This window comes from Rutidosis leptorrhynchoides, chromosome 1, assembly GCF_046630445.1.
Source record: "Rutidosis leptorrhynchoides isolate AG116_Rl617_1_P2 chromosome 1, CSIRO_AGI_Rlap_v1, whole genome shotgun sequence".
NCBI classification, from domain to species: domain Eukaryota; kingdom Viridiplantae; phylum Streptophyta; class Magnoliopsida; order Asterales; family Asteraceae; genus Rutidosis; species Rutidosis leptorrhynchoides.
In genome coordinates, this window is record NC_092333.1 from 88,366,949 (window position 1) to 88,389,409 (window position 22,461).

Below are 22,461 nucleotides of genomic sequence, written 5' to 3' on the forward strand. Positions count from 1 at the left end.
TTATACGTTATACAAGCTATGTGCATGGAGTCATACATGCTTTATTCGAGAAAACTTTGCATTCACAAAATCATCACCATTTTGACTGCATTGTCAACGGATGTATTATTGTAAACTATTATTTACGGTGATTGTCTATATGTAGAAATCATCAGATGTCAAAAACCTTGGAATTATATATTCATTTATGGTGTATCTTTTCAAAAGAATGCAATGTTTACAAAACGTATCATGTAGAGGTCAAAACCTCACTATGAAATCAATGAATAACGTACCGCGTCAATAGCGATTTTGGCAGGTCGTTACACAATTCTACGAAGTCCTAAGTTATTCACGTTCAACAACCTAGTAAAGATCATTAATTTATCTAACCTTCGTTAAACAACTAACAATCTCCGCGATTAAAGCTAACCAATTAACATCGATAACGATCATTCGTTAGTTAAACATAAACATAACAAATTAATTAATTGAATAAAACCAAAAGATAGCAATCCATCACCAAGGTTCAATCATCTAAGCGAATACTACAAATTTAGCCGAACATCATCATGCAAAGATCAATCAAACACATAGAATAGACAATTGCAACCATTGTATTAATCAAATAATAAAAAACCTTATTGAATGATTAAGCTTAGCTACAATTGAATCCAAGTGTCAAATGCCTTAAAACAATGGTAGAAAACCCTAACAGTTCGTATCATAACCTCTGGAGGTGAAAAATTCGTAACTAAAGTCAAATACCCTAAATTGGGGTTTAACCCATTGATAATGCTAAAAACGAACATATATTTCATAGCATTATTCCTCAAGAAAGACAAGCTTTTAGTTGCAATTGTTCTATTTACAAGTGATATTCGTTTAAATAATAAAAGGTGAAGACAAAAGACAGATTCGACGAATTGAAGACGCAAACGACCAAAAAGCTCAAAAGTACAAAAGACAATAAAAAAGGTTCCAATTATTGATAAGAAACGTCTCGAAATTACAAGAGTACAAGATTCAAAACGCAAAGTACAAGATATTAAATTGTACGCAAGGACGTTCGAAAATCCGGAACCGGGACCAGAGTCAACTCTTAACGCTCGACGCAACGGACTAAAAATTACAAGTTAACTATGTATATAAATATAATATAATATATAATTAATTATATTAATTATATATATATTATATTTATAAATAAAAACCGTCGGCAGAGAAAGACTCCAAGGGGCTGAGCTGTAATTTCATTCTCCGCGACTCGCGGAGTTTGAAGGCCAAAATGGCCGCGAGTCGCGGAGCCCCCAGTTTTGAAACTCCCTATAAAGCAAACCGAAATCTGATCATTTTCATCATCTTTTTTCTCCTCATTCATACGATATATATATATATTATTTATATTTTAATTTTAATTTTAATTATAATTCTAATAATAAGGGTATGTTAGCGAATATTGTAAGGGTGTAAGTCGAAATTCTGTCCGTGTAACGCTACGCTATTTTTAATCATTGTAAGTTATGTTCAACCTTTTTACATTAATGTCTCGTAGCTAAGTTATTATTATGCTTATTTAAAACGAAGTAATCATGATGTTGGGCTAATTACTAAAATTGGGTAATTGGGCTTTGTACCATAATTGGGGTTTGAACAAAAGAACGACACTTGTGGAAATTAGACTATGAGCTATTAATGGGCTTTATATTTGTTTAACTAAATGATAGTTTGTTAATGTTAATATAAAGATTTACAATTAGGCGTCCCTATAAATTACCATATACACTCAATCGGACACGATGGGCGGGATATTTATATGTACGAATAATCGTTCATTTAACCGGACACGGGAATGGATTAATGGTCACTAGAATTATTAAAACAGGGGTGAAATTATATACAAGGACACTTGGTATAATTGTTAACAAAGTATTAAAACCTTGGGTTACACGCAGTTGATATCCTGGTGTAATTATTAAACAAAGTATTAAAACCTTGTTACAGTTTAAGTCCCCAATTAGTTGGAATATTTGACTTCGGGTATAAGGATAATTTGACGAGGACACTCGCACTTTAAATTTATGACCGATGGACTGTTATGGACAAAAACCAGACGGACATATTAAATAATCCAGGACAAAGGACAATTAACCCATGGGCATAAAACTAAAATCAACACGTCAAACATCATGATTACGGAAGTTTAAATAAGCATAATTCTTTTATTTCATATTTTATTTCCTTTATTTTATATTTAATTGCACTTCTAATTATCGCACTTTTATTTATTGTTATTTAATCGCATTTTTAATTATCGTACTTTTTAATTATCACAATTTTATTTTATCGCACTTTTATTGCAATTTCATTATCGTTATTTATTTTACGCTTTAAATTAAGTCTTTTATTTATTTAATATTTTACATTTGGTTTTAACTGCGACTAAAGTTTTAAAATCGACAAACCGGTCATTAAACGGTAAAAACTCCCCTTTATAATAATAATATTACTTATATATATATTTGTATTTTTATAAAAGTAAACTAATATAGCGTTGAGCTTTGCTTAAAAAAGATTCCCTGTGGAACGAACCGGACTTACTAAAGACTACACTACTGTACGATTAGGTACACTGCCTATAAGTGTTGTAGCAAGGTTTAAGTAGATCCATTCTATAAATAAATAAATATCTTGTGTAAAATTGTAGCATATTTAATAGTTTTTCCTAGTAAAATATAAACTATTTCGTATCCCTTAGCTTTGACATCAAGTATTTTTGGCGCCGCTGCCGGGGAAAACTCTTAAACGCCGGAAGCGCAACGCTAATATATATAAAAAAAAACGTTTTAAATATTCGAAAATATAAAAAGAAAAACAAAAATATAAATATTTTTAGGAGTTTGATAAATATTTAAGTTTTATAAAGTTTCTTTGTTTTTATAAAAACATAAGTTTTATTTAAGTATTTTGTTTTTTTTATTTAAAAACATATAAATATAAAAAAAATATATATATAAATCAAGTTTTAAGATTTTTATTTATAAAATTATAAAGTGATTCTATTTTTATTTAAGTTTTAAATATAAGTTTTATTTATACACATATTTTATTTTTTTTAAAACAGAAAAAATTAAAAACAGAAAATAAAATAAAATAAAAAATAAAGAAAAACGCGTCGAATTTAAACCTGTCAGCTGAATTTTGGAACCCCGCGAGTCGCGGGGTTTGATGTTTTAAATACCGCAAGTCGCGGAGCTGCTCTGACACGCTGACAGAACCCTAATTTCACATTAATTACGGATTATATTATAATTATTAATATAAAACCCTAATTAGTTTTTAATTAATTATTAATTTTAGTTTTTATTATTATTTTGTTTAATTAGTTTAATTAAAATATTAAATTAATAGTTTTAATAAATAAATAATATAAAAATAATTTTTTTATAAAAATTGTAATTTTTACAACTTTTTGTATATTTTTATATTTTGTCCCTTTTTAATCTCTTTAGCGTAACTTTTGTATTTTTAGCTCATATTTAGTTTTAAACTTAGTTTTTGCTATAGTCATTTTTACTCCTAGATTTTTAAGCTTTGCCGTAGAATTCCTTAAGTGCTTTTTCTTTAGACTAAGATTTAGGTGCTTTAGAATTTTGCGACGCCTTTTTAAGTTTTAGTTTCTTTTTAAGTTATTTCCATTTGGGATTTAGTTTTTCCTGTAAGCTTTAATATTTTTAGACACCTTTTACTATGTATCAATTATCATTCCAATTAGTAATCTCAATTTGCGATTATAATTTTAAGTTAGTTGTAGTAATAAGGTTAGGTTAGTAAAGTATTTTTAAGTTTTATAAGTTTCTTTTATTTTTTTTTCGTCACCTTTTATTTTTCAACCATTTTTCTTCTTCGACCTTTTTCGACGAACTCTTTTTCTTTCTTATTTCTCGCTATTCTAGTTTTAGGACATAGATTTTTATTCTACTTCTTCTCTAAATTTCTTAAAATTACGAAAATTTATTTTAAGTGGTTAAATTAATAGACATCAAAATTTTCTGGTTCGTAGTAATAGTTGGATTTGTACGTGGACCGGGTTATTGGAGCCAAACAGTCCTCAATTATATTGAGACCAAACGAATCCTGCCCCTCTGCTGCATCTTTTGGCTATTCGAAACGTGGGCAAAATCAGAAAAGTCTATTGATTGGATAATTTATTATAATTTTTCTTTCTTTTTTAAAACTAATAGGATATTCAGTGAATGCACCGAGCAAGACGTTCACCACCTTTTGTACGTTCACCACCTGTAACTAGATCAAGACATTTAGCAAATATAACCGCCGTTGATTTTTCTTTAGAATCGTCATCCAGTCGACCAAGTACTTCAGTTCAAATTTCCGATAATCCATTTTTTGAACCCAACCTCACAATTGAGAATCCAGAGAATATTCAGGAACGGTTCGTAGATCCTGAACCATTAAACTTTCCTCCGGAACCACCAATCATTCAAACAGAGATTGTTGAGGAACGAACCATTAAATCAGAATCATCTAGTGATACCGATTCAACAAATTCAATTATGGAGAATCTGGAACCTCTAAGTATGGAAGACCGAATGAGAGCTAAACGCACTGGTCAAGGTCACTCAATTACTCATCCAGACATTAATGCGCCAGATTATGAAATCAAAGGACAAATTCTACACATGGTGACTAATCAATGCCAATTTAGTGGTGCGCCGAAGGAAGATCCAAATGAACATCTACGTACCTTTAATAGGATCTGCACACTATTTAAAATCCGAGAAGTGGAGGATGAACAGATATATCTCATGTTATTTCCCTGGACTTTAAAGGGAGAAGCCAAAGATTGGTTGGAATCGTTACCTGAAAGGGCGATTACTACATGGGATGATTTAGTTGACAAATTTCTTAAACAATTCTTTCCTGCATCTAAAGCCGTAAGACTTCAAGCAGAAATTGTTACGTTTTCACAGAAGCCAAATGAAACTCTATATGAGGCATGGACAAGATATGGAAAGTTGTTAAGAGGATGTCCGCAACATGGTTTAGACACCTGTCAAATAGTACAAATATTCTACCAAGGATGCGACATCACTACAAGGAAAGACATAGATATAGCAGCTGGTGGTTCTATTATGAAGAAAACCGAAACTGATGCTTACAAAATTATTGATAACACTGCTTCCCACTCACATGAGTGGCACCAAGAAAAAGATATCATTAGATCATCTAAAGCAGCTAGAGCCGATTCTAGCCATGACTTTGATTCCATTTCCGCAAAGATAGATGCTGTGGAAAGACGAATGGAAAAGATGACTAAGGATATTCACTCAATACGAATTAGTTGTGAGCAGTGTGGAGGACCACATTTGACAAAAGATTGTCTCAGTATAGAATTAACAATGGAACAAAGAGAGAATATTTCATACATAAACCAAAGGCCTGGAAATAATTATCAGAATAATTATCAACCGCCAAGACCGATTTACAATCAAAACCAGAATTATAACCGAAATAATCCATACAACAACCAACAAGGTCCTAGCAATCAACAAGTATCCAATAATACTTACAATCAGCAAAGACCTAATTTTCAAAACAAACCACCACAACAAACCGATGATAAAAAGCCGAATTTAGAAGATATGATGACGAAGCTAGTTGAAACTCAAACGCAGTTTTTCACATCTCAAAAACAAACCAATGAACAAAATGCTCAAGCATTTAGAAATCAACAAGCTTCTATTCAAAATCTGGAACAAGAAGTGAGTAACCTAGCAAGGTTAATAGGTGAAAGAAAACCAGGAAGTCTACCTAGTGATACAAATGCTAACCCCCGGAATGAAACAGCTAAAGCCATTACCACAAGAAGTGGTACAACACTTAAACCACCTGAAATACCTGTAACTTCTGATGAAACTATTCCTACTCCACAAGAACCACAACCTGATCAAGATAAGGAAAAAGAACCGGTAGTTGAAAAGGTTAATGAAGATAACACAGTTAAGGCTAAACCTTATGTTAAACCATATCAACCACCACTTCCTTATCCAAGTAAAATGAAGAAAGAAAAACTTGAAGCCGAGCAATCCAAATTCTTGGATATGTTTAAACAGATAAATGCAAATCTTCCTTTCATTGATGTGATTTCAGGAATGCCTAGATATGCTAAATTCTTGAAAGATCTAATCTCAAATAGAAAGAAAATGGAAGAACTCTCGGCTGTTACTATGAATGCTAATTGTTCAGCAGTGCTGTTGAATAAGATACCGGAAAAACTATCTGATCCAGGAAGTTTCACAATTCCATGTTTTCTGGGTAGTCTTAGTTCAATAGAAGCATTGGCAGACTTAGGTGCTAGTATAAATCTAATGCCGTATTCACTATACGCTAAACTAGACCTTGGAGAATTGAAACCAACCAGAATAAGCATACAACTAGCCGATAGATCAATAAAATATCCTAGAGGGATAATGGAGAACATGCTAGTTAAAGTTGGTACTTTAGTATTTCCAGTAGATTTTGTTGTTTTGGACATGGAAGAAGATTCTCAAGTTCCTCTCATATTAGGAAGACCATTTTTAAACACGGCTAAAGCAATGATAGACGTGTTCGGTAAGAAACTGACCTTAAGTATAGAGGATGAGAGTGTTACCTTTTCAGTTGATAGAGCAATGCAACAACCACAATCTGCAGATGATACATGTTATTATATGCAAACTATAGATGCACATGCAGAATTATTAGAAGAATTTCCAGAATTACAAGGAACAGGAGAATGTTCTTTAGGAGAAGGTAATGAACCAATTGATGAAGCTGAAATGTTAGCTACACTTATAGCTAATGGATATGAACCAACAACAGAAGAAATTCAAATGCTAAAAGAAGAAGACAGATATCGATACAAATCATCGATAGAAGAACCTCCGAAATTAGAGTTAAAGCCACTTCCAAACCATTTGGAATACGCTTATTTACATGGTGAATCTGAATTACCTGTAATAATATCGTCTTCTCTTACTGAAAATGAGAAATCACAACTCATTTCTGTGTTGAAAGCTCATAAACCAGCCATTGCATGGAAGATTCATGATATTAAAGGAATAAGTCCTTCGTATTGCACACATAAAATCCTTATGGAAGAAGGTCATAAAACGTATGTGCAACGCCAACGAAGACTAAATCCTAATATGCAAGACGTAGTTAAGAAAGAGATTATTAAACTGCTAGATGCAAGTTTAATTTATCCAATCTCTGATAGTCCATGGGTAAGCCCAGTTCAATGCGTGCCTAAGAAGGGTGGCATGACTGTCATTACAAATGAGAAAAATGAGCTTATTCCTACTAGAACTGTAACAGGATGGCGTGTATGTATTGATTATAGAAAATTAAATGACGCCACCAGAAAAGATCACTTTCCCTTACCTTTCATAGATCAAATGTTGGAAAGATTAGCCGGAAATAGTTACTATTGTTTTCTAGATGGATTTTCCGGATATTTTCAAATTCCAATAGCACCCGAAGATCAAGAGAAAACCACATTCACGTGCCCTTATGGTACTTTTGCTTACAAACGCATGCCATTTGGACTTTGCAACGCCCCTGCAACCTTTCAAAGGTGTATGATGGCGATTTTTCACGACATGATAGAAGAATGCATGGAAGTATTCATGGATGACTTTTCAGTCTTCGGTGATACATTTGAATCATGTCTAGTTAATCTGGAACGAATGCTTCTTAGATGCGAACAATCAAATCTAGTACTTAATTGGGAGAAATGCCATTTCATGGTTAAAGAAGGCATCGTTCTTGGACATAAAATTTCAAAAGAAGGAATTGAAGTGGATAGAGCTAAAGTAGATGTAATTGCTAAACTTCCACATCCCACCAATGTTAGAGGAGTTAGGAGTTTTCTAGGGCATGCCGGTTTTTACCGACGTTTCATAAAAGATTTTTCTAAAATTGCCACTCCTATGAATAAACTCCTAGAAAAGGATGCGCCATTCATCTTTTCAGATGAGTGTATCAAATCTTTTAATATTCTTAAAGAGAAACTCACTAATGCGCCGATCATGATAACACCAAATTAGAATCTACCATTTGAACTAATGTGCGATGCAAGTGATTTTGCAATGGGAGCCGTTTTAGGACAAAGGATTGAAAAACGATTTCAACCTATATATTATGCTAGTAAGACATTACAAGGAGCACAAACGAACTATACAACTACTGAAAAAGAACTCCTTGCTATTGTCTTTGCTTTTGACAAATTTCGATCATATCTCGTTCTAGCAAAAACGGTGGTCTATACCGACCATTCTGCTCTTAGATACTTATTTTCAAAACAAGATGCTAAACCAAGATTAATCCGTTGGATCTTACTCTTACAAGAGTTTGATATTGAAATCCGAGATAAAAGAGGAGCAGAAAATCTCGCCGCTGATCATCTTTCTCGTCTTGAAAATCCCGAATTAGAAGTTCTAAATGAATCGGCCATACAAGACAACTTTCCTGATGAATATCTATTGAAGATAGATTATAAAGAAATCCCATGGTTTGCAGACTATGCAAACTACTTAGTTTGTGGATTCCTTGAAAAAGGATTATCATACCAAAGACGAAAGAAATTCTTCAGTGATATAAAACACTATTTTTGGGAAGATCCACATCTGTTTAAAAGTTGTCCCGATGGAATAATACGCCGATGTGTATTTGGAGATGAAGCTAGTAAAATTTTAAACCATTGTCACACAGGACCAACAGGAGGGCATTATGGGCCTCAACTAACAGCAAGAAAAGTTTATGAAGCTGGATTCTATTGGCCTACAATTTACAAAGACGCACACCTTCTTTGCAAATCCTGTGATGCATGTCAAAGGACCGGAAGAATAAGTCAACGTGATGAAATGCCACAAAATGTCATCCAAGTATGTGAAGTATTTGACATTTGGGGTATTGACTTTATGGGTCCATTTCCAAAATCTCATAATAATCTATATATACTCGTAGCCATTGATTATGTATCTAAATGGGCGGAAGCACAAGCTCTCCCAACTAACGATGCACGAGTTGTAGTCAACTTTTTAAAACGTCTTTTTGCAAGGTTTGGAACACCGAAAGCTTTAATAAGTGATCGGGGTACTCATTTCTGTAATAATCAACTTGAGAAAGTTCTTAAAAGATATGGAGTAACTCATAAAATCTCCACCGCATATCATCCACAAACAAGTGGACAAGTTGAAAATACAAACCGAGCTTTAAAACGTATTCTAGAGAAAACCGTAGGATCAAATCCGAAGGAATGGTCCATTAAATTGGAGGATGCACTCTGGGCTTTTAGAACAGCCTACAAAACTCCAATTGGAACCACACCTTTTAGACTTGTTTATGGAAAAGCATGTCATCTTCCAGTAGAAATTGAACACAAAACATTTTGGGCTTTGAAGACATGTAATCTTGATTTACATGAAGCCGGACGTCTACGATTAAGTCAACTAAACGAATTAGAAGAATTAAGACATGAAGCATACGAAAATTCGTTAATCTATAAAGAAAGAACGAAGAAATGGCATGATAAAAGAATCAGAAGTTCAAAAGAATTTAAAGAAGGAGACAGAGTTCTTCTTTTCAATTCACGATTCAAGCTATTTCCTGGAAAATTGAAATCAAGATGGTCTGGACCATTCATAGTCAAAAGAGTTTTCCCATACGGAACGATAGAATTAATAAATTCAAAAGGGATTGAATTTAAAGTTAATGGTCACAGAGTTAAACATTACATACATGGTCCGATGGAAGTCGACAACGAAGTTAATCACAATTTCGACACCACAGCTAACTAAGTGTGGGGAGAATCAAGTCTTTAAAGGATAATATGTATTTCTGTTAGAGTTAGATTGTCTGTTTTCGTGTAGTTCTCGAAAATGGAACCCGAATGGTCTTTCCCTAGCAGACCCTAAAGAACTAGTCTTCTCCCCCCATTCTGAATTTTTTTTTTTTTTTTTAGGTTTTTACGAAATGAAGACTGCCTGTGAACTAAACCATGGTCTAATGCTACACGCTTTGATAACTAAACGTAATAATGACATACTACCGAGTGAAATAGTATCAGTAATCAGAGAAAGAATGGACGGAGTTAGAAAAGAATCCAGATGCGAAGATAATAAGTTACAATTTGGTAAAGGAAAATCAAAATCCGCAGCGAAAAGAAGAGCACGACACCTAGAACGATGTCACAAATGCGGAAAATGGTCACATGGAGGTAAATGTTCAAATAATCAAACCTATTCAAATACCGAATTTGTTACTTTATGCAGAGACGGACCGTTCATATGTTTAGAAGAAAAGACACTGAATGCTCGAGGTTACGCCTATGTAGCCATGGAAAACCAATTAAACCGACTATCTTATGAATGGGATAGATCATATAACTAAGAAATGTATTTCACAGGTATGTCTGTACAGTTTTTATTTTTTTTAACCTTTTGATAATAAACGCTAATTTGTTCGCTAAAAAGTATTAAATTGGTATTGAATAAAATTAGGTTTGGCGACCGAAATTATTGATATCATTCAAAAATTTATTACATCACTGCGAAATTTAACGTTTATTCTTAAGGTATAAATATCTTTAATCAATCAACACAAAATATTTCAAAAATTCGTCATGAGTTAAATTAGGTCTTGGAACCGAAATTACTTTACCGAAAAGAGGGGCGCATATTTTTGATAATATTTGATTGATTAAAGTGGGATAAAAAGACAAAAAGAATTTTAATTTTATTTTTACCATGTTTTTAAAATTAATATTTAAATCTTAAATTAATATTGTAAATTTTGTAAAAACAATATTTTTAAAATTGTAAATATTTGAAAAATTAATATAAGTTTGGTATGAATTTATAATATGAATTTTTAAATTAAGTTTGGTGTGAATTTTTAAAATATGAATTTTTAATTTTATGCATTTCAAATTTTAAGTTTGGTGTGAATTTTTAATATTAATTTTGAATTTTATATTTAAATTGTGTGAATTTAAAAACAAAAATTTACTTTATCTCATTAAGTTAAAAATATGATTTTTAAAATTCGTCGTAAGTTGAAGACTAGGTCTTTGAACCGAAATTGCTTTACCCGAGAGAGGGACGAGAACTTTTATCATCATTATTTTTAATCTCATTGAATTAAAGTATGCCAAAAACATTAAAAAAAAAAAAAAAACCCCAAAAATCTTAGCTTTTAAAACAATCGCTACAAAAAGACAAATTTTAAAATTTTGTCGAGGGACGGACTAGGACATCAATCCGAAACGACCTCGTCCTAAATAACAAGGGAAACAAAATTTTAAAATTAAGTACTTAATTGTTTCATAAGTTAATGATTATAAAAAAAAAATATATATATATATATATATCAAACTCCGCGACTCGCGGAGTTTGAAGGGTTAAATGCCGCGAGTCGCGGAGGGACCAAAACCCAGAAAAAAAATAAAGAGCTGTAACAGATCAGTGCACTCCACAACTCAAAAACACAGCGAATTCTGCACGAAAAAACCCGAGAAATACACCCCAAAATCACAATTTTTAACCGTTAATCACCAAATTTTTTACTAAAATCATGTTTAGAAGGATGCTATCTAGGAATTACTCAAGAAAAACGGTAAATTTCTACACCTAAACACCATTTAATCCGAAATTTGGTGTTCTTGAGCAATTTTTTTCCCAATTTGATTTTGATGCTTTTTAGTGTAATTATGCTTAAATTGTTTATGTATTATGCTTGTATAACCTAGATTGATGCTATTTAACATGATTAGAAGCCTTAAACTTCAAATTTAGAGTAATCTAGGGTTTGTGTTCTTGAGCAAATTTGGGGCTTTTTGATATAAACAGGTTATGGCCGATTTTTGTCATGAATTGTTGCTAAATTGAGTAGTGTAACATGTCTAGGTAGTTAAATGATCCAAACTTTGAGCCTAAACATGATTTTGAGAATTAAAGTGGACTTTTTCAAGTCTAAAATTCATGAACTTGATTTTTGAAAGATAATGCCATTTGAGACTTGTTTAATTGCTAGTAATGATTATTTTGACATGTTATTTGAGTTGAATGATTATGAACTAGGCGAACATTTTCGTATATGCTTATTTGAAAAAGTGTAGATTTGATGAAAATATGAAAATGAGCTTAAGTTTGATATAAATTGATAATGTCATTGTAATTATTTTGATTGATGATTTTGCTGACACTAATGCATATTTGGATGCACAAAATTTGTGTTTGATGTGTTTTGCAGACTGAAAGGGGTGAATCTTCATCCCAAGCCCACAATGCTCCTGCTGAGAATGCGGAACAATAGGAGGTGGATAACTACTACAAGCAGGATATACCTCATCCAGTCATGACCTTTTCTGATATGCACTTGGAAGAGTTGCACCCGAACCTGAGATTTGACAGACTTTGGATAGATTATCCAAAATACCAAAGGGGTTTGCATACTCTTCATTCTAAGGTTGTTGAGGTACCGAGGGTCATAGAATGGGGACCCTTAGAAGATGTAGAATTGGCCGGGCCAATTAGGGAATTACTTGTACAGAGGTATGGTAATTCTACTTTTAATGACTGGGTACGTTTATTCACCATGCGTAGACCTGTATATAAAGTATGGTGTGAAGAATTGTTGTGTAGTATAGAGTTGAATGATCGGGTAGCTAGTTTAACCGATCGTTCTTTTATTAGATTTTTGTTAGGCGGTTCGATGCGCCACATGTCTTTACTAGACATGGCTCAGGCTTTACGTATATATACGCCTGAGGAGTTAGCATCTGCCGATTATAGAGGGTTGATACTAAACGGTAGAAAGATAGATGAAAATTTTGATACACACGGTGTGTGGAGTCAAATGACAAGCCATCACCATTTCAAAGGGGGAAATTACTCTTATTTGGATATAGATAGAGCCGAATTAAGAGTGATTCATAGGTTTTTAGCCAATTCGATTACACAAAGGGGTAAGAACAAGGAAAAAGTAAATGAACAGGATTTGTTTTACCATATGTGTATTCGAGACCCACAAAGCGCTGTAAGTATACCATATTGTGTGGGTTATTATTTATCAGCTATGGTTCGGGGGATGCGACCGCATAGCATAATAGGAGGTGGTATTTTTATTACTTTGATTGGTGAATATCTCGGTGTGGATATAAGTCGGGGGGGATTATTAGTAGAAGAACCAGAACCCCGCGATACTATAGGTTTAAATGTATACCATGGTGCGAAAGTTTTGAAGAGGCGAAATAACGCCGCAGTACGATACCATGGTAGACATCCACAGGTAGAGAGAAACCAACAACAAGGTAATGTAGGAGGGGGGAATGAGATGCAAGAAATGCAAAGGTTTATAGCTTCTCAGGAATACGAAAATGCTAGACAGAGAGCATTTGAAGATTGGCAAGTTCATCAGAACCAAATCATAGCTCATTGCCAACATATAGGTAGAAACTATATTCCTACACCGAAACCCATCTTCCCTCCTTGGTCTATAGAGATGCAGCCACCATATCCTACGTATAACCCTGCCGAAGCATTCTATAGCACCTATGGTTATGCCTGGAACCCCTATTGGTACCAGTATCATCCCTAGTATACTTAGTTTTTTTTTTTTTTTTTTTTTTGTAATTTGTAATTATTGATACGTTTAATGCTTTTGTTAATATTGTAATCATTTTTATAATTGTCTAACTTTTATTCTTAGATTTTAATAATTTTTGAATGTGGGGTAATATACCAAACTTCAAAAATATGTATATATGTTTGCAGTTTATCTTATGTACACAACAGGGTAAAACAACGCATTTTCAAAGACTGGCATTAAGTTCAGCAAAAGCAACTAATTTTGACGACAAGAAGCAAAATATATGTGAAATAACAACAAGACGGAATGAACAAATGATGTACACCATTTATCATTCAGCAAACAAACGCCAATATATTTGGAAACTTTGGTAAACTTTAATCATTTTCACACAAATCACCCTCAATAATTTAAATTGTTACTGATTTCTTGCAAATGAGGGCATTGCAAGATCTTAAGTGTGGGAAGGGGTTAAATTCTTTCGGATTTTAAAATTTTTATCTTAAACACTTGGTTACCATTAAAAATACTAGTAAAGCAGTAGTTGTATTAGAATCTAGTGCTCTCTGATAATAAAGAACAGCCCTAGTCTTATATACTGACTACCCAATTCTAGTAAAATTTTTCAAAATTTTCAATTAAATGAATTCAAAATCATGTTTATACATATTTATGAACGATAAAACTAGGTTTTAACACCGAAATTATTGTTACCTCGGAAAGGACATAAATTGAGAAACAAACTAAAATGTTAAAATTCATTTAAAATGGAATAGAGGACGATAAAAAGGAAAATAAAAGCCAAGTGTGGGAAAATTTACCAAGTTATCTTAAACATATGTCACATATATCTGTAACAAATAACTGAAAATACTTTTGCTTTGGACTAAACTAAACTGTTTTACCCGATGAAAGAAAAGAAGAGATGGATCTACACGATGAATCAATTCCATCATTAAAAGGAAGTAAAGTCTTCCGAAAAAGAAACGCGCTTCTTGATTTAGGTCATGAAGTTGTCGTCCAGACCAGCTGTAGGTTGACGAAAAATCTAGAAAAGTCATCACTAAAATCAGCAGGAAATCCACGGACCTCAGCATTAAACAGGGTCGCCAAGTGGTCAGATTTATCCTAACCATGAGAAGGATTTATCTCGTACAATGGGGGGGCGCCATGCAAATTAGCTGGATAAGACTAATGAATCAGATCCCCAGAAAGGATAATCTCCTTAAAGATTAAAAATCAGCTTTTAAGACTGATATTATTCAATCCTAGAGATTGACCTTAAAGATTGAGAATTACAAACTCATGGAATTCAATGATATCTAAACTCGAGCTTGAACGAGAAAATATTTTGATCAAAATTACAAACCGATTTGTTTTCTGAAAACCCTATTTTCAATGCGTTCATTACCATTGAACGTAAAATCCTAGGAATTCACCTGGAATTCATTAGGTCACCTGAACTAAATCGGGTGTCAACCGTAAGAACGGTGGTTGCATAGCATGGTCAAAGACAGGACCTTGTGCCAGATCGAAAAATTATAAGGGTGAGCTTTACTATTGCTCCTACCAAGGATAGTAATTGCGTCCGACACGTTATAGACCATAATTAAAAGCATGTCAGGGGACATTGCCTTAACAGTTGCTTGTTCAAACGCTTTCCTTTACAACCGGACGGTAGTTTACCGAAAGGTAATATACGGGACAAGTAAACTGGACGTGTTGCTTTCCAAATACAAGGTTAGCAAGTGGGTGACACAAAACCATAAGTTTTGAGCTAAAATTTTCAAATCTGAAACCCACCAAACCCACAAAAATATTTTGCAAACACCGGTAAAGGGTTATTCCGGAAAACTTATCTAGGGTAAAAACTAGATTTAATTTCAAAAGATCAAATGTTTTCATAAAGATCCAATTTCCTTAATGGATCTAAATTTTTATTGTCATGTGGGACTGTAAACCATATCGTTACTACCATTGTTTATATCACCGTATAGAAATCACTGATGTACAAAGTGTGAAGAATAAAGAAGTGATTCTTGTATTTCAAGACGATATTGCTTGAGGACAAGCAATGCTCAAGTGTGGGAATATTTGATAATGCTAAAAACGAACATATATTTCATAGCATTATTCCTCAAGAAAGACAAGCTTTTAGTTGCAATTGTTCTATTTACAAGTGATATTCGTTTAAATAATAAAAGGTGAAGACAAAAGACAGATTCGACGAATTGAAGACGCAAACGACCAAAAAGCTCAAAAGTACAAAAGACAATAAAAAAGGTTCCAATTATTGATAAGAAACGTCTCGAAATTACAAGAGTACAAGATTCAAAACGCAAAGTACAAGATATTAAATTGTACGCAAGGACGTTCGAAAATCCGGAACCGGGACCAGAGTCAACTCTTAACGCTCGACGCAACGGACTAAAAATTACAAGTTAACTATGTATATAAATATAATATAATATATAATTAATTATATTAATTATATATATATATATTATATTTATAAATAAAAACCGTCGGCAGAGAAAGACTCCAAGGGGCTGAGCTGTAATTTCATTCTCCGCGACTCGCGGAGTTTGTAGGCCAAAATGGCCGCGAGTCGCGGAGCCCCCAGTTTTGAAACTCCCTATAAAGCAAACCGAAATCTGATCATTTTCATCATCTTTTTTCTCCTCATTCATACGATATATATATATATATATATATATATTATTTATATTTTAATTTTAATTTTAATTATAATTCTAATAATAAGGGTATGTTAGCGAATATTGTAAGGGTGTAAGTCGAAATTCTGTCCGTGTAACGCTACGCTATTTTTAATCATTGTAAGTTATGTTCAACCTTTTTACATTAATGTCTCGTAGCTAAGTTATTATTATGCTTATTTAAAACGAAGTAATCATGATGTTGGGCTAATTACTAAAATTGGGTAATTGGGCTTTGTACCATAATTGGGGTTTGGACAAAAGAACGACACTTGTGGAAATTAGACTATGAGCTATTAATGGGCTTTATATTTGTTTAACTAAATGATAGTTTGTTAATGTTAATATAAAGATTTACAATTAGGCGTCCCTATAAATTACCATATACACTCAATCAGACACGATGGGCGGGATATTTATATGTACGAATAATCGTTCATTTAACCGGACACGGGAATGGATTAATGGTCACTAGAATTATTAAAACAGGGGTGAAATTATATACAAGGACACTTGGTATAATTGTTAACAAAGTATTAAAACCTTGGGTTACACGCAGTTGATATCCTGGTGTAATTATTAAACAAAGTATTAAAACCTTGTTACAGTTTAAGTCCCCAATTAGTTGGAATATTTGACTTCGGGTATAAGGATAATTTGACGAGGACACTCGCACTTTAAATTTATGACCGATGGACTGTTATGGACAAAAACCAGACGGACATATTAAATAATCCAGGACAAAGGACAATTAACCCATGGGCATAAAACTAAAATCAACACGTCAAACATCATGATTACGGAAGTTTAAATAAGCATAATTCTTTTATTTCATATTTAATTTCCTTTATTTTATATTTAATTGCACTTCTAATTATCGCACTTTTATTTATTGTTATTTAATCGCATTTTTAATTATCGTACTTTTTAATTATCGCAATTTTATTTTATCGCACTTTTATTGCAATTTCATTATCGTTATTTATTTTACGCTTTAAATTAAGTCTTTTATTTATTTAATATTTTACATTTGGTTTTAACTGCGACTAAAGTTTTAAAATCGACAAACCGGTCATTAAACGGTAAAAACCCCCCTTTATAATAATAATATTACTTATATATATATATTTGTATTTTTATAAAAGTAAACTAATATAGCGTTGAGCTTTGCTTAAAAAAGATTCCCTGTGGAACGAACCGGACTTACTAAAGACTACACTACTGTACGATTAGGTACACTGCCTATAAGTGTTGTAGCAAGGTTTAAGTAGATCCATTCTATAAATAAATAAATATCTTGTGTAAAATTGTAGCATATTTAATAGTTTTTCCTAGTAAAATATAAACTATTTCGTATCCCTTAGCTTTGACATCACCCGTTTATTTATAGAAGTTTGGAAAAATCTGAAATCAACTAAATTCGCGTTTTGCGAAGACTCCTCGCTTCCGCGAGGTGAATGAAACTTAAAACCCATATCAAAACGCGAAAATAATGCCAGGGATTGAAGGTCTGAAAAACTCAATCCTCGCGTTCTGGTAAAACTTCCCGCATTACGCCAGCATATTGAAACTCGAGAGATAAGACTGATACGTGAGATTCCCGTGTTCTACACTAGTTGTTCGATTTAAAACTCTAACTTTCTCCGACTTGCTTTCTTTCTTCCAAACTTAATCAATAAACATTCATTAGCCTCTAAAATTCTCAAAACCAACTTTCTTTCCTAAATCCTGAACTTTTCTTCGTTTCTTGATCAAACATAACCAAAATGAGATCGATATTGCAATAATTGAACGTGTAAAACATGTATAGATTTTGCAATATCATAATTCAATCAATGGTAGATGAGAATCCTACGATCCACTGTATTATAGTACACAAGCTCTTAACATATCTTTTAGAGTTTGAGTAGTTCGTTCACTTTGACCATCGGTCTGAGGATGATAGGTTGTACCGATATTGACACGGGTACCTAATTTTCTTGTAGACTCTTACAAAAGTTAGACACAAACCTCGACTATAATGGTATCCTATGTCTTGACACTATTTCATTCAAATACAACCGAGCTAACTTGGTCGACGAAGTTGTTTCACCGGTAGCTAAGAAATGAGCGCTTTTCGTCAAACAGTCCACTATCACCCATATCATGTCATTTCCCTTATGGGTTCGGGGTAACTTTGTCACGAAATCCATCGTCATATGTTCTCATTTCCGCTCTGGAATTTTCATTTGACCTAAGGACCCATACTGTATCTTTTCGGTGTTCCGCTTTCACTTGTGCGCAAATATGGCACTTTTCCACGAATTGTGATATGTTTGTTTTCTAATTGAAGTAAGAACCCATGGAAACCTATGACCCGAGAGTGAACCCACAAATAACTACGAAAATATACATTGAAAATATAAGTCTATTAATATTTAACTAAATATATCTATAGAATTACATTGAATAATATAAGCATAAGAATGTGCAATTAAATATATCTATGCGGGTTAAAGAATATATCTGTGAATTTTTCAGACGCGTATTACGGATTTAGAAGTTAGATATTACCCGTCGTGGTTTTGTATATCCATCACCTGACCACGACTCATCAACGGGTACGAATTTGTATCCGAACCGTATCCATATATATATATATATATATATATATATATATATATATATATATATATATATATATATTTGAATTTACCCGTCCATCATGAGTAGGAATACCCACCGGTTGCGAGTTTTTTTTTGCCAATTGTCATTCCTAGCTAATAATAAAAGTTCCTTTTACTTACTATGGGACATCTATAAATGTAACCGGTAGTGCTACATTTAAACATATTATAATAATTTTATTAAATCTATTTTAATTAATTAAAATTTATATAAAACATATACACTTTTGATATAGAAATTTTTTTATAATTATGTCATCAATATTTATTTATGTCATATTTAAATTATAAAAATAGGATTAAATTATATGCAGTGTGTTTAAACGATTCGTAACATTTTCCTAATTACCATACTAACTATTAGACAAAAATAATGAATAGTATCAGGGGTATTTTCGCTATTTCGCTTTTTTTTTTAATATAATTTCCACTTTGCCAAAAAACCCCCCAGACTTTGTTTAAACATTAAAACCGCCCCCCCAGACAGGGGGTAAAGTGCCAAATCAAGATTTTCATAAAAATTTTAAATACACTCCAACCAAATATTCAACGAGTCATATCTTCTCGCTCGCAACGAGTTAAATTTTTCCGGCATCATCGTTAAACTCGAAATAATTTTACGAACACAATGTCACTAAATATACGCAAAACAGATTCTTTTTAAAAAATGCTAAATATTTGGGGTATTTTTCATACACATTGATTTTGCGTTAAATTTTTAAAAGTCGACAATTCCATAGTGAAACGCGGAGATGCACATATATTGTTAATTTAAAATAACATCTAAATCTTTCACGGGTTATACCTTTTAGTACGACTCGAGTTCCGCCTCAACGACATCATTGTTAGCCACGAAATAATTTTATAAATTAAACGCAATAATAATAATAATTATTATTATTATTATTATTATTATTATTATTATTATTATTATTATTATTATTATTATTATTATTATTATTATTAAAAGAATACAGAGTATATCAACACTTAGAAAGAGGAAGGAAGAAATTATTTCGAGTTCTTTTAATCTACTTGATGATGATGTTAATGATATGGATTTTGGCGACGCAGTTCAAAGGTTGTTTATCGATACTCAATTCGGAGAGAATGGAGAGAGTTCCTCGATCGTGGTATTATTGCTTCGACTGAAGCTATTCTCGTTGTGTTTTGACATAGAGAATTGTTATAGGAACATGAAAAGAATTGATCTGGAGATCATTGACGGCAAGATGAAGAAAGTGACCTTCTAGCGCGTTTGATTGTTGTTTTGTCGTTTGTCCATGTTTTCTCTTTTATCATGATTGTTTAGATAGTTGTTTTATTTTTTTTGCGGTTTCATTCGTTTAGTTCATTGCTAAAGGCTCGGTAATAGATAATTGCAGTTTAGTTGGATATTCTCTTAGGTTCGAGCCTTTAGGCTATCACTTTGTGTAACATCCCGCCTTTTTTCGTTTACCTTCCGTTATGTTATTTAAAGTCCGTTATAGAATTATAACATCTTCCGTTAATACGCATTTTAAATTATCTCGTTTAGGTAATTCACGCACCCGATTCAAACTTGAGGGACTAAACTTGCCAAGATGCCAAAGTGGTGACTAGGTCAAAGTGGTCAAACCTCCTCTCACCCATTCATTTCATCTTCTTCTTTCTCATACTTCCACTTTTATTCTCTCAAACATTCAAACAAAGAATCATCATCTATTTCCGATCTAGTAAGTGTTTCACGAAACAAATTACATATTTGGAATCCTTGCATCTTCCTCTTCGATTTCATATCGATTTCATCAAGTTTGGGTAATTTTCTAAAATCACTAAATTCCTTGTTCTTGATGTTTTTAACTTATAAAAGTGTTAATTAATGTCTATGGCTTAAGTTTAACATGATTATGTGATTTATATGCTCGATCTCGTTATTTTAGTGTAACTAGCATGAACTTGAAAAGTGTGTGTTTGATCTTGAGTTTTGGATGATTAAATGTTGTTGATATGCTAAAGTGCAAGTATTAATTGTGTTACTAGCATCACTAGCTTCATTGTGATGTGTAGGTTGATTAAGAAAACTTCAATAACATGATTTATGAGTTTATGATTTTTGGTTAAGGGTTTGGTGGTCTTCAATGTGAATTTTGATGCCTTAAATGCTTAACAATGTTGCTTGTAAGTATTTAGTTGCAATGTATGTTTAATTACCTTCAAAACGGCATATCATTTATGTAAAATGGATCACCGAATCATGAAATGAGAGTTATGAACTTGGATGCAATTAATGATGAGCATTAAATGTGGTTTTGGTTGTTGTAATTGGTAGATTGATTGATGAAATATGTTTAGTTGTTTTCCTCGTCAAATTACCTTCCTAACGGTATAAGATACATGTTTTGATTGTTTGCGGATCATAAATTGTGTTTGTTTGGGTTTTGGTTCGTGCACTTGTGAAAAATCAGCAATCAGACCTGTGCACTGATCTGGACGCCGTCCAGGCCTTTACATCTGGACGCCGTCCAGCCAATATGGATGCCGTCCAGATGAACTGTCAGGTTCTGATTTGGTTGGTCATTTTTCGTTTAATTCTAAGTATGCTACGCACCTCCGATTCACATGTAACTTGTTCTAACATGCTTATATACGATTAAAAACCTCATAAAAATAGTTCGGGGCCCGACCCGAACGTGTTGACTTTTTCGTTGACTTTGACCCGACCAAAATTGACTTTTAATCAAACTTAACCAATTACTTATGCAATCATTCTATCTTGCTCTTATATACTTGTATCTTGCATGAAACTTGACAAATTTGTTTTCGCATGCTAATTAATCGAGTCGTATCGAGCCATAGGACTAATTGAACACTTTGACCGACCGTGTTTACCGATAGTGACACAACCTATTTATTTAGGTCAAGACTAGCAATTGTCCTTGCACACGTTTACTTGTGAAGTACTTTATTACTCGTGCACTCAAGGTGAGATTATAGTCCCACTTTTACTCTTTCAAACTTATATTTGGGATGAGAAAACATAAACGTTTCATTTTACAAAGTGAACACAAGTACGAAAACAAACATTCTACATACGAGTTAGAACAAAAATCCTCAATTCGATTATCATTAGTTACACTTGCCGGGTGTAAGCGAGAACTTATGTTGTATGGCCATATGGGTTTGACAAACCCTCATTCGGACGGTTCGCTACCGTTATTCGGATGAAATATATTTTCGAGAAACAGTGTATGTTCTAACACTATTGTGATGGGGTTCTATGGATGAAAAGTTAAGCCTTGATAATTGGGTGCTCGTGATAACAAATTTTAGAATGGTTTACTATTATTTCAATGATATAAATCTTGTGGTTCATTTGTACTTACTTACTTAAACCTATGATTTCACCAACGTTTTCGTTGACAGATTTCTATGTTTTTCTCAGGTCCTTGAACGTTTTGTGATACATG